The 10,978-nt window shown below is 42.4% G+C and overlaps 1 protein-coding gene across 4 annotated transcripts in view; it reads right to left on the reverse strand.

Moving 5' to 3' along the window:
• Positions 1–10,675, reverse strand: part of sema4d (sema domain, immunoglobulin domain (Ig), transmembrane domain (TM) and short cytoplasmic domain, (semaphorin) 4D) — a 223,374-nt gene extending 212,699 nt beyond the window's left edge. For all 4 annotated transcript variants that reach the window (XM_072281678.1, XM_072281675.1, XM_072281671.1 and 1 more), the window contains exon 1: positions 10,306–10,675. The gene's annotated coding sequence lies outside the window, so the exon portion shown is untranslated. The remainder of the gene's footprint in view (positions 1–10,305) is intronic.
• Between the last annotated feature and the right edge of the window lie 303 nt (positions 10,676–10,978).

Below are 10,978 nucleotides of genomic sequence, written 5' to 3' on the forward strand. Positions count from 1 at the left end.
ACGACAGCATACACTGGATGAATTCCTCCACTGATAACTATTAGGAACTAATGCACAATTTTATAGTAGTGTAGTAGTATTTTAATTTGTTCTGTATTTCATTTAAATATATAATTTGTTACTCAGATAAACAGTAGTTTGCCTTTTTTATACTTTCTTTTCAAAACAACTTCCATGAAACTTCAGTTAATTGGGACAACCCCTTAATTGGAACGAAATGTACTGACATATGCCAATGTGTCTCAATTAACTGGAATCCACGGTCCTTTCAGGCTTTTGTACCTTCTGCCAGATGAGAGGGGCAAGAAGAATGTCAGGGGTGGGTGGGGTCTTAGATTATGCTGGCAGCTCTACTGAGGTAGCGAGAGTCCATGGAGGGGAGACTGGTTTCTATGATGTGCTGAACTGTGTCCACAACCTCTTATGGACACGGGTAAAGCAGTTACCATATATAATGCATCAGGATAGGTTGCCTTCTATGGTGCATTGTTAAAAATTGGTGAGCATCAAAGGAGACACGCCAAATTTATTTAGCCTCCTGAGGAAGCAGAAGTGCTGGTGAGCTTTTTGTGGTTGGACTAAGGGTAATGGTGGTGCTCACTCCTACGAACTTGAAACTCTCAACCTCAGCATCATTGATGAGGCAACAGGAACGCGCACAATGCCTTTCCCCACTCACCCCCAAATTTCCGAAAGGCAATGATCAGCTCTTTTAGTTTTGCTGAGATTGAGGGAATGATTGTCGTCATGACACCATGTTACTTGGCTCTTGATCTCCTTTCTGCACTCTGACTCATCTTTATATGAGATATGCCTCACCATGTTGGTACCATCTTCAAACTCATACATGGAGCTAGAGCAGAATACGGTCACGCAGTTGTGAGTGTACAGAAAGTAGAGACGGGGGTTATGGACGCAGACATGTGAGGTGTTAGCACTATCTACCAGTTGAAAGCCACGGCTTCTGTGTTAGTTATCAATTGGCCCATTTGAAGAAAGCTACAGCCCTTCCATTCACTCCTTCTGCCACGGTACCAGCTTCTGGCATCAAGGATCCTCTAGCAAATGAATGTAGTGCGTGGGAAGCTCTTGCTGGTTCACCAGCAGACCGTGGATCGTGTGAACAGTGCCAAGGGGAGTTTGGAAGTGTGCGGCAGAAAGGGGACCCGTGCGCACTCTTATCTGTGTAATTTGAAGTCTCAGTGAATGCTTTGGTGAACATTGTAGCGTTCTGGCTTTGTGGTGGTAATAAATGGTTGAAAACCCAACCATCACAAACAAGAGAAAATCTGCAGATGCTGGAAATCCAAGCAACACACACACACATAGTGCTGGAGGAATTCAGTAGGCCAAGCAGCATCTATGGAAAAGAGTATCATCGACATTTCGGGCAAAAACCCTTCGTCAGGACGCTTGAAAAAACATACCCAGAGTAGCTGTCTTTATCTTCTTTACCAAATCCGCCAACCTAATTCCTTGCAACAATTAGGGTAGTCTGCAACGATTCAGTAAGGAAACAGAAGATGAAAATGTTTAAAAGTAATAGTAAGAAAGAGAACCCCCCCCCCCCCACCTTCCCCTCCCCATGTGAGGAGTGCTGAGTCCCAGGGTGGACTGATAACAGTGCAGGATTTGGAAATCTCGCCAACCTAATGGCAGGCCACGACACACCGGTGGACCGGTCAGACAAGTTGGATCCACGCAGGGTAAAAATGGGGCACCACATTGTACCTGTGCTGTAACAAGGTCGGGTTCCCAGTTAGGAAGAGGAGCCAGAGGGGAGATTTTTGACTCCTGGCGACCATTATAAAGGAACAGTGTGAGACGATTTCATGGACAGAGCAAAAAAACAGAAAGCCTTAAAAATGAACTGGAAGTGCTGAATCAGCAACGCATCACTACGGGAGGCTGCCCAGTCAGCGTTGACCCAGGCTAAGGAAGTGGAAGACAAGGGTACCTAAATAAGGGCAATTAGAATCTGCCTGAGGAGCTATCTGGTTACCAGGACCTGTTAAAAGTCCGAGCCATGATGCTGCCGGGAGAATTCTGGCATGGAGATGGGGAAATGGGGATATCTGGCTGATGAGAGTGGGGAAGAGAGGTTAGAGGAGAGTGCTGTAACTCCCCTTCACAATGACCACTCTCCCCATTATGCAGCAAGCCAGTACAAGCTAGACAAGTGATTGTGCAGTCCCATTGCCAATGGGTGCTTCAGCCCATGGCCCCTCCAACCCCCCACAGGACGGGGGAGGAAGAGGAACATGCGGTGGATAGGATAATGCGCCTCTCTGGGACGACAATTATTAGCTTTCCACTAAGGAACTGGCGGACATAGGGGGGGATATAAAAAAAAAGCCAGGGGAAGGAAGGAACAGAGGGATCTAGGAATAATGGTGCATAGTTCCCTGAAGATGGAATCTCATGTGGATAGGGTGGTGAAGAAAGCTTTTGGTATGCTGGCCTTTATAAATCAGAGCATTGAGTATAGGAGTTGGGATGTAATGTTGAATTTGTATAAGGCATTGGTAAGGCCAAATCTGGAGTATTGTGTATAGTTCTGGTCAACGAATTATAGGAAGGATGTCAATAAAATTGAGAGAGTACAGAGGAGGTTTACTAAAATGTTGCCTGGGTTTCATCTCCTAAGTTACAGAGAAAGGTTGAACAAGTTAGGACTTTATTCTTTGGAGCGTAGAAGGTTGAGGGGAGACTTGATAGAGGTGCTTAAAATTATGAGGAGGATTGATAAGAGTTGACGTAGTTAGACTTTCTCCATTGAGAGTGGGGAAGATTCAAACAAGAGGGCATGGGTTGAGAATTAGAGGACAAAAGTTTAGGGTAACGTGAGGGAGAACTTCTTTACCCAGAGAGTGGTAGCTGTGTGGAATGAGCTTCCAGCTGAAGTGGTTGAGGCAGGTTCTAAGTTGTCGTTTGAAGTTAAATTGGATAGATATATGGACAGGAAAGGAATGGAAGGTTATGGGCTGAGTGCAGGTCGGTGGGACTAGGTGAGAGTAAGAATTTGGCACGGACTAGAAGGGCCAAGATGGCCTGTTTCCGTGCTGTAATTGTTATATGGTTATAAGGGGGAAAGCCTCTGGCCACATGGCCATTGAGGATAAGGGGTGATTTTATCTAATAGACAGACGGGTGCCTGGGGTGGGGGTGTCATCCCATCACGCGATAAATAACACTGAGAATGCTGCCCCCTTCATGAGGGGATAATGAGTGTTTATGGCATCGAGTTTCAATGGCAGTTAAGGTTAAGTACCCCTCCTTTCTTGAATGGGAATTTAAGTGTTGGGAGGAGCTTTGTACAGCAGAGGAAGGGACTGAAGCCCTTTGCTACTGGGCTTTAGTCACAGGTATGTACAATGGTGGAGGTGACCCCCTGGAGTCTGTAGACTAACCACATCCATGGTGGGGTACTAGGCTGAAACAACAGCTCCCCATTTAAAAGGGGTTGAAAGGGGATATTTCAAACAAAGCCATCAGATTGAAGGAAGGTTTCAAATCTGTGGTAGGAGTTGCGTGTAGCCAAGTGTGTAAAATAGATGAGCAGAATTGGAGGGTGGGGGTGTCATCCCCCTAAGCCCTCCCCCAGTAACGGTTCCTTCCACCTCTCGCAGGATTGCTATCTGCTTCACTGGAGGTTCTACAAAAGGCTATAGCTGACCTGCAGTGGCAGCAGTGGGCGGCGATTCCTTGCCCCACTCGCATTGGGGGGAGGGGGGCTCATTCACCCTGAAACCTCCCTCTATGATCAAGTGTGAATGGCTTACACCTTTCAAATTAGAGAGTGTGCGGCCACGTGCAAGTTCACTTGAGTGGGAACATGTGTACGTGTGTGAAGTGAGTGCAAAGACTGTCATGTGCTTGCTCAATTGATAGTGGAAGTTTGAATCAATCCTATGCTCAGCATAAGAGGTGACTAACTGAAATATTTTGCTACTCTGTGAAATGAATTTGCAGCTTATATTTTAAGGAGGCTGTACCGTTAAGAGGTTGTGTTAAGGTGTCAGGAATCCACCCCACCCCCCCACCCAGCCATTTTTTTCTTTCCTTTTATTTTTTGGAGCATGTGTTAAAGCTTTTCCACTGTGGAAATTAACTGTTTATTCTAAGTTTTGCAGTTGCTTGAAGGTTCTGAAGGAAGAAAAGTACAAGCATTGATTTTTGTTCTGTCTTATCTGTGTTTTTAGTTTATGTTCCTTTATTTGTTTTCTATGGAATTGATTTTAGAGAGAGACCTGGATTCCACACTGAGCCATGGAATACAGGTTAAGGTGATGGAAATCTATGCATCTCTATTGCGGATATGAGGCACCCACATTTCAGAGGGAAATGGGCATTTGGGGTAATTGCTCGTTGGTGGACAGTTAAATTGGGAATTTGGAATTGATATTTTGGAAGACTGGAAGATTTGGGGAACAATGCTAAAAGTAGTTGTTTTTGCCAACAAGACAGCTTTATGTTTAAATCCCAACAACTAACTAGGAGGGAATGCATTTGTCTACCTACATTGCAGAATAACAAAATGGTGGACGTTGACGGCAGTGGTGATGACCTGTGACCCTACAACATGCTCTTGCTGATGGTATACGGATATGCAAATCCCACTAACGTTTCAGATTGAAGACTCCAACTTGTGTGGCAGAAGGTGTGCCAATAATACCAATTCCCTTTGAGGAAAAGGAACAGGACTTTTGGAGGGGCTTGGTTACCTTCCCCAGCAATAGCCTTCTGTTTTGGGGAAAGTGCTGAGGAGGTAGTCCATTCCAACCAACCTCACCATGGCCCTAAAGAACTTGAGCTTGAGTAACCTCCGGTAGAGTAAGTGCTTTAAGGCCTGGTATTTCCCTGCTCAAGATTTATCTAGTTGAAAGTGTGATTTCTCCACCCAACAAGGCAGGGAAAGGAATGTTGGTGTAGTTGATGACCACAAGTCCAGTCACTGGGACATAGTGAGTGTGGACAGAGCAGTATCGTGGGACAACTATTTCTACGCCAGGTAGCGCTGTGAAGGTAGGCAGTGAATGGTACTTATTGGATATGCAGCTCCCACTGCTCTCCACAGGGTGGTATGCGTGCTGCTGTCCAGGATTTGTTGCACTGTACATACATCATATTAGTGGCCTGGATGGTCAGCGAATTAGAGGCGTATCACAGGGGCAGAAAGGGGCTGGATGATAGCTTTTCCCCCTGGAATGGCATGGCCAGGTTGTCCCAGGAAATGATGCTTCATGGCTTCCACAATGGAGATAGAGGCCTATGAGACAGCCACGGCATTTGAGCAGACGGAGAATGCAATAATCCAAGTACTGGCCAAAATGGTGGCCATTCGGACGGTCACATTGCAGAATCGAATGGCCTTTAATTATGGGCTTGCAGAAAGGAGTGCCTGACAAGTCAGGGAACGGTACTCACCTGGTTGACCACATCCGATAGTCAGTGAATGCCTAATTCCAATAATAATCTACAAAATATATTCAGTTGCTTGCATAGACTAATCTGACATCACCAGCTAAACCTGTTACTTACACCGAAGGGATGACACGGGAAGCTGGCTTTTAGGCACACCTCTACAGATTCCTACCCAAACTGTATGCCATCTAGCCCTTAAAAATAAAACCATTCCTTCAGTGTCATAGAACAGCACTGTAATAACCAGAAAGACTCAATCTCACCTTCCAAAAGGCAATTAAGAATGAGCAACTGATGGCCTTGACAAAACAAAGATTAAAAACAATTTTTTTTTTTATTATTATTAAAAAAAAGAGTCTAAACTGAATGCTGGGCTGTTCAGCGCTTACCTGTAGGATTCTGAGCACGTGCAGAGTAGGAAACCAATTGCACCCAAGTACCGTACAAGATCCTTTTTGCATTGCGAGAAATATGCTCAAACACAAGAGATAACGCAGCAATAATGAGTCAGACAAGAAGAACGCTAGTACATTCAGAACATGCCGTGAGGCAGGAAAAATACACTCAGAATTAACAATTTGATTTCAGCACACAAGGTTCAATGCTTGCTTCTCTTCAGTCTGTGTGATTGCAGGACCATCAATGCTACTCCAAAATGGCTATGAAAGGGCAAGAATTAGCTAAGAGGAAGGTGGGGGAGGTGGGAGGGATGATAAATGAGAAAATCCTGACAGTAGGCAGGCATCCAAACCAAATTCTATCTATTCGCACAATGAGAAAAGCATTTTCCGAGTATATTCAGTGCCAAAGATTACAAAGTCCCCATACATATGCTAAACAGCATTTTCTACTAACATAATAACATTCTATTGATGAAGCCATTTATACAAATGCTTCGCTTTCCTAATCAACTTCAGGAATCTATTCAGTCAGCCGTGCCTACATCCTCAATCAACATGAGTGGTCAATTCAAGTCCATACAAATCATATCTAGACCTTGATTTTAATAATTAGTACTGCCTGATTCACCCATCTTGCTTCCAGTTGTATAGGTGTTTCGAGCCATGGACTAGACTTGCAGTTTATTCAAGGTAAAGAAAACACAACACATTCCACAACCATTAGCTGGATCGGCAGATGAACCCTCTCAAAAGTTCTGTCCCCTCATATCAAGAAAGTGCAAAAAGTAATTTACAAAAATGTTTTTTTTAAATTTATTTTTCTCTTTTAAGCTGAAATATGCTGATGTCTGACCCTTTACCCAAGCAACTGTCCTCTGGCACCTCAACTTGCATCCAACAGTGTTATTTGATCCTAATGAACATCATTAAAAAGGCTGACCCTGTCACACACAAAAAAAATCAATATCAGGCCATCAAGCTGATCTTTCTCTCTTTAGTTCAGTGATGAGGCCAATAAGAGTGCCATTAACAATGATATTAAATAATGTATATAATTAATGATTTTCCTCTGTGATTACAATATTTAAAATGTTTACTAGGGTAGCAGATTCTACTCTGAATAAAGATTGTCTATATTCTATATTAAGGTCATACAAGTGAAATTGTACCTATTAATAAGTCAATTCAAAGGTGATTCTTCTCTTAACAGGAAAAGCACGGGATGAACTTCCTACTTCACAAACAGCTCCATACAACCAGATTTCTGCATAAACAAACCAAGTTGCCACAGAAAGGTATTCCTGAAGCAGCCATTTCCTAAGCAACCGTTGAATATTGGTGGGGGTATATACAGTATGCTGGACTTACAGGGGGAAAAAAAACCCACAATTTTAAGATCTGCATCAAGGTGAAGCACAGCAGATACAGGGTCAAATGTTTGGAAGGCCAGACGTGAAATGATGCCAGTGCCAGAATTCAGAGGCAAAGGACAGTGCGAATGAGCATCAGCACATGGTAAACCATCTCCCGCTATTAACCCCAATACTTAATTGACCTGACACACTTCCAGGTAGCTTCCAATACAAAAATGTGACCTACACTACAGCCATAACAGAGTTCTGCAGAGATTTGAGTAAATTCAGTACTACATCATTCATTGATTCGACAAGGTGATCATTTGCTTTATCAAAGCACTTATAAAATAAGAATTTTAAAGGAAAGAAATTGAATAGCGTTGAGACAATTATATGAGACAGCATCCGTTATTAAGGACCTCCAGCACCCAGGGCATGCCCTTTTCTCACTGTTACCATCAGGTAGGAGATACAGAAGCCTGAAGGCACACGCTCAGCAATTCAGGAACAGCTTCTTCCCCTCTGCCATCCGATTCCTAAATGGACATTGAAGCTTTGGACATTACCTCACTTTTTTTTAAAATATACAGTATTTCTGGTTTTGCACATTTTTAAAAAATCTATTCAATATACGTATTTGATTTACTCATCTATTATGTTTTATTCTATTTATTATTATTTTCTCTCTCTGCTAGATTATGCATTGCATTGAACTGCTGCTGCTAAGTTAACAAATTTCACATCACATGCCAGTGATAATAAATCTGATTCTGGGTCTGACAATTACAACACACAGAACCCAAGAACAGAAAGCATAACTCTGGTGAAGGAGGAGATGCACAAAATGAGATCTCAAGGGAGACTGGGGGGGGGGGGGGCGGTGGCAATAATGATTGGATGGAGTTGCAGAGATAAGACCAGGCAAAATCCACAGACAGATGCAACGTTTTGAGAGAGCACGACAAAGGTCAATAAGGATGGACGACAGGAAAGCAGGATTTGGGATGGATGCATTGATCATCTTTTTTAAAAGAAGCTTTAAACAAAGTGTTTAATGTATATTCAAAAGCATTTTCATGACAAACATAGCATAATTCAAGAAGTGTTGGAATATCAACCAAGTATTTGAATTAAACAGGGAAAGTGTCATGATTACATACTGACAAAGAATATCTGATGGGCTTAACTCCTAATCAAATGTGATTATTTTTCATGTTTGTAGTGAGAAACGATGTAATTATTACAAATATATAAACTGTAAAGAGATTGAAGGGTTTTTCATGTAACCATGCTCTCTGTCATAGCTATATATTCCAGTTACTTGTTCTACAACACAAACAGTCCAGTTATCAATGACCTTACTGCACATGGAAAAGCTGTCTCCAGTCAATAGCCCCCCACAATCACCCCCACCCCTTCTTACCACCCCCCCACCCCAGCAAGGCACGGTGAGATCAAAAACCTCAAGCATCAAGGGAATAGATGCAAGTGACATATCTCACCATCCCAAAGGCACAGTCTGATGGAACTGCCATACTTTGCGTTCCTTTCATCATTTAGTCATTATATTCCAATAAACTTAATAAAATACATTTATTCATCAGCAAGTTTGTGGATGGTTATAGCTGAAGCCAATAACTGAAATTAAAAGGTGTAGCATCAACACTGCTCCTTAAATGTTTATCTTTATAGAATATTGAATTTATTCTTAAATTTTACATAATTTGTCAAATTTACATAAGTCTTTATAATGGAAAGCTGGTGGGTAACTCATTAAAATGACAGAATTAAATGTTCAAGGGATCAGAAAGCCAGGTCAGTACCCTTCTTGGAAATAACATTTCAAACATATTGCCTTTCAGTAATATTAATAAGATTTAATAAACTTTCCAGAAATGTTTACACATTTGATACCAAAAGAGGTACGTTCAGAAATTGTACACTTTTGCATGTAAAGCAAATCAATAAGCGAGCAATCATGTTTATGAAAGATCTGTAACTTTCCGATTCCGTTCGCATCTTAAGGCACCGAGTGCAAAAGGCTGAGGCTCCAGATTTGGTCCTGATCAAAATATTAATTGTGCAGTGCAGAGACCTCAGTAACTTTTGATTTGTATACCAAGCAGTGTTTTATATAAGTCCCTCCTTACTTATATTTCTTTATTCTCCTCTCCTTGCAATAATCTTATCTCCAAGCCCCTCTCCACCCCAGCCAACCATTTCAACCGCAACCCAGAAGCAAGGCAAGTGACCTGTTCCTCAGTCTTTGTTGCTGTGGCATTCAAGCTGCAGAGTAGTCATAGCAAGCTCGACACGACGAAAGCACCTAACAGCACCTCAAACGCGCTGGCTATAATCGCTAACATACAAAACCGCTGGGGATTGCTAACATAATTCAGATTTAGACCGTACTGCAATCCTTTTATCTATAACATAAAATCAACATGAATCTCATATTAGAAAAACCCGCTCCTAAGGTCCCTTAAAATAGAAAGCTGTAATCCAGGAGATATTTAATTCCTTACAAATATACTAATGTCTTCCACACCGAAAGTGTTACGGTTAGAAGCCATAATCTCTACGCGTTGAACTGCAAATTTTGAAAATACTTAATGCAATTATTGCAAAAATCCAACTCCTCCGTTTTCAACACATTTCAATAAATAAACGTCGAATCCGTTCCACAATAAAAGCAGTTTCAAAAGCTTCAAGGGCTGCCCATTTTTATCTCACGTGTTCCAGCAACATTGGAGTCACAAAGGTAAATGTTTGACCAATTGTTTACTCAAAAGTGCACTGACCGTGTGATTCAAATTGATCCCATTGCGCTCACGAATGTGGTTGAAACTATCTATAAATTTATTCAAAAAAGGTTAGAACAATTGCGCGCCAACAAACAAGAAAGAGCAACAAAAGTGTGCCTCAATAACTTAAAGCTGGGGCTTTAAATTGTAAAGAGGGAAAACCCGAGGGGTGCGAAGTCATTTCGGGTTCAACAAAACTTTAAATAAAACGGGGGGGGGGAGAAAGAGATTGAAACACTGCCACGCCGCGAGACGCTGCACTTGCTTTTCTAGCAACAACTAAAAAAAGTACTCAAAGCGGCCGAGCATGCAACAACTTACCGGAAAAAAAAACACGAGGAGGAAATGTGAAGCTATTTCAGCAGGTCTCCTGCTGCAACAAGTCCAGGTTCCGCCTCGCACTATGGCCGCCGTGAGCCGGGCTGGGAGTTGGTCTGACTCGGCGCTCAGTGGCGAGCCAGCTGCAACCTCAACGAAAGCAAGTGCACTGCACCGATTACAACCCCCACCGCTTTACTGCATCCTCTACAATCTGCAACAGGTCGATATCTTTTTTTTTAATTCGTGATGGGTTTTTTTTCCCCCCACGAGGTGTCTTGAAAGACTAGACAGAGTCCGGCAGTGAAGTAGATACAAAGTTTCGGCTATTTGAGACAAATCGCAGCTGCAACCACCACGATGGCTGATCAGTTCATCTTCCACCCCCACCCAACGTACGCCCCCTTTTGCTTTCAAGTTTCTTGCCATCCAAAGCCAATTGTAGCATGTGCAGTCTTCCTAAGCAACTTCGATTTTAAAAGCGCTTTTTCAAATTGAAATGACCATTCGCCAATGCTCAATATTACTTAAACGGCAATCGCCATCGGAATTATTTTGGTTGTATTTTTAAGTAAGAATATGTAGTTATTTCTTTATTTTACTTTTCTAGTTATTTTTAAACACTAGATTCATGGACTGTCACAAGGAGAGGACCGTAAACTTGGACATCTATCGA

The sequence above is a fragment of the Mobula birostris genome, chromosome 17 (assembly GCF_030028105.1).
Source record: "Mobula birostris isolate sMobBir1 chromosome 17, sMobBir1.hap1, whole genome shotgun sequence".
NCBI classification, from domain to species: Eukaryota; Metazoa; Chordata; class Chondrichthyes; order Myliobatiformes; family Myliobatidae; genus Mobula; species Mobula birostris.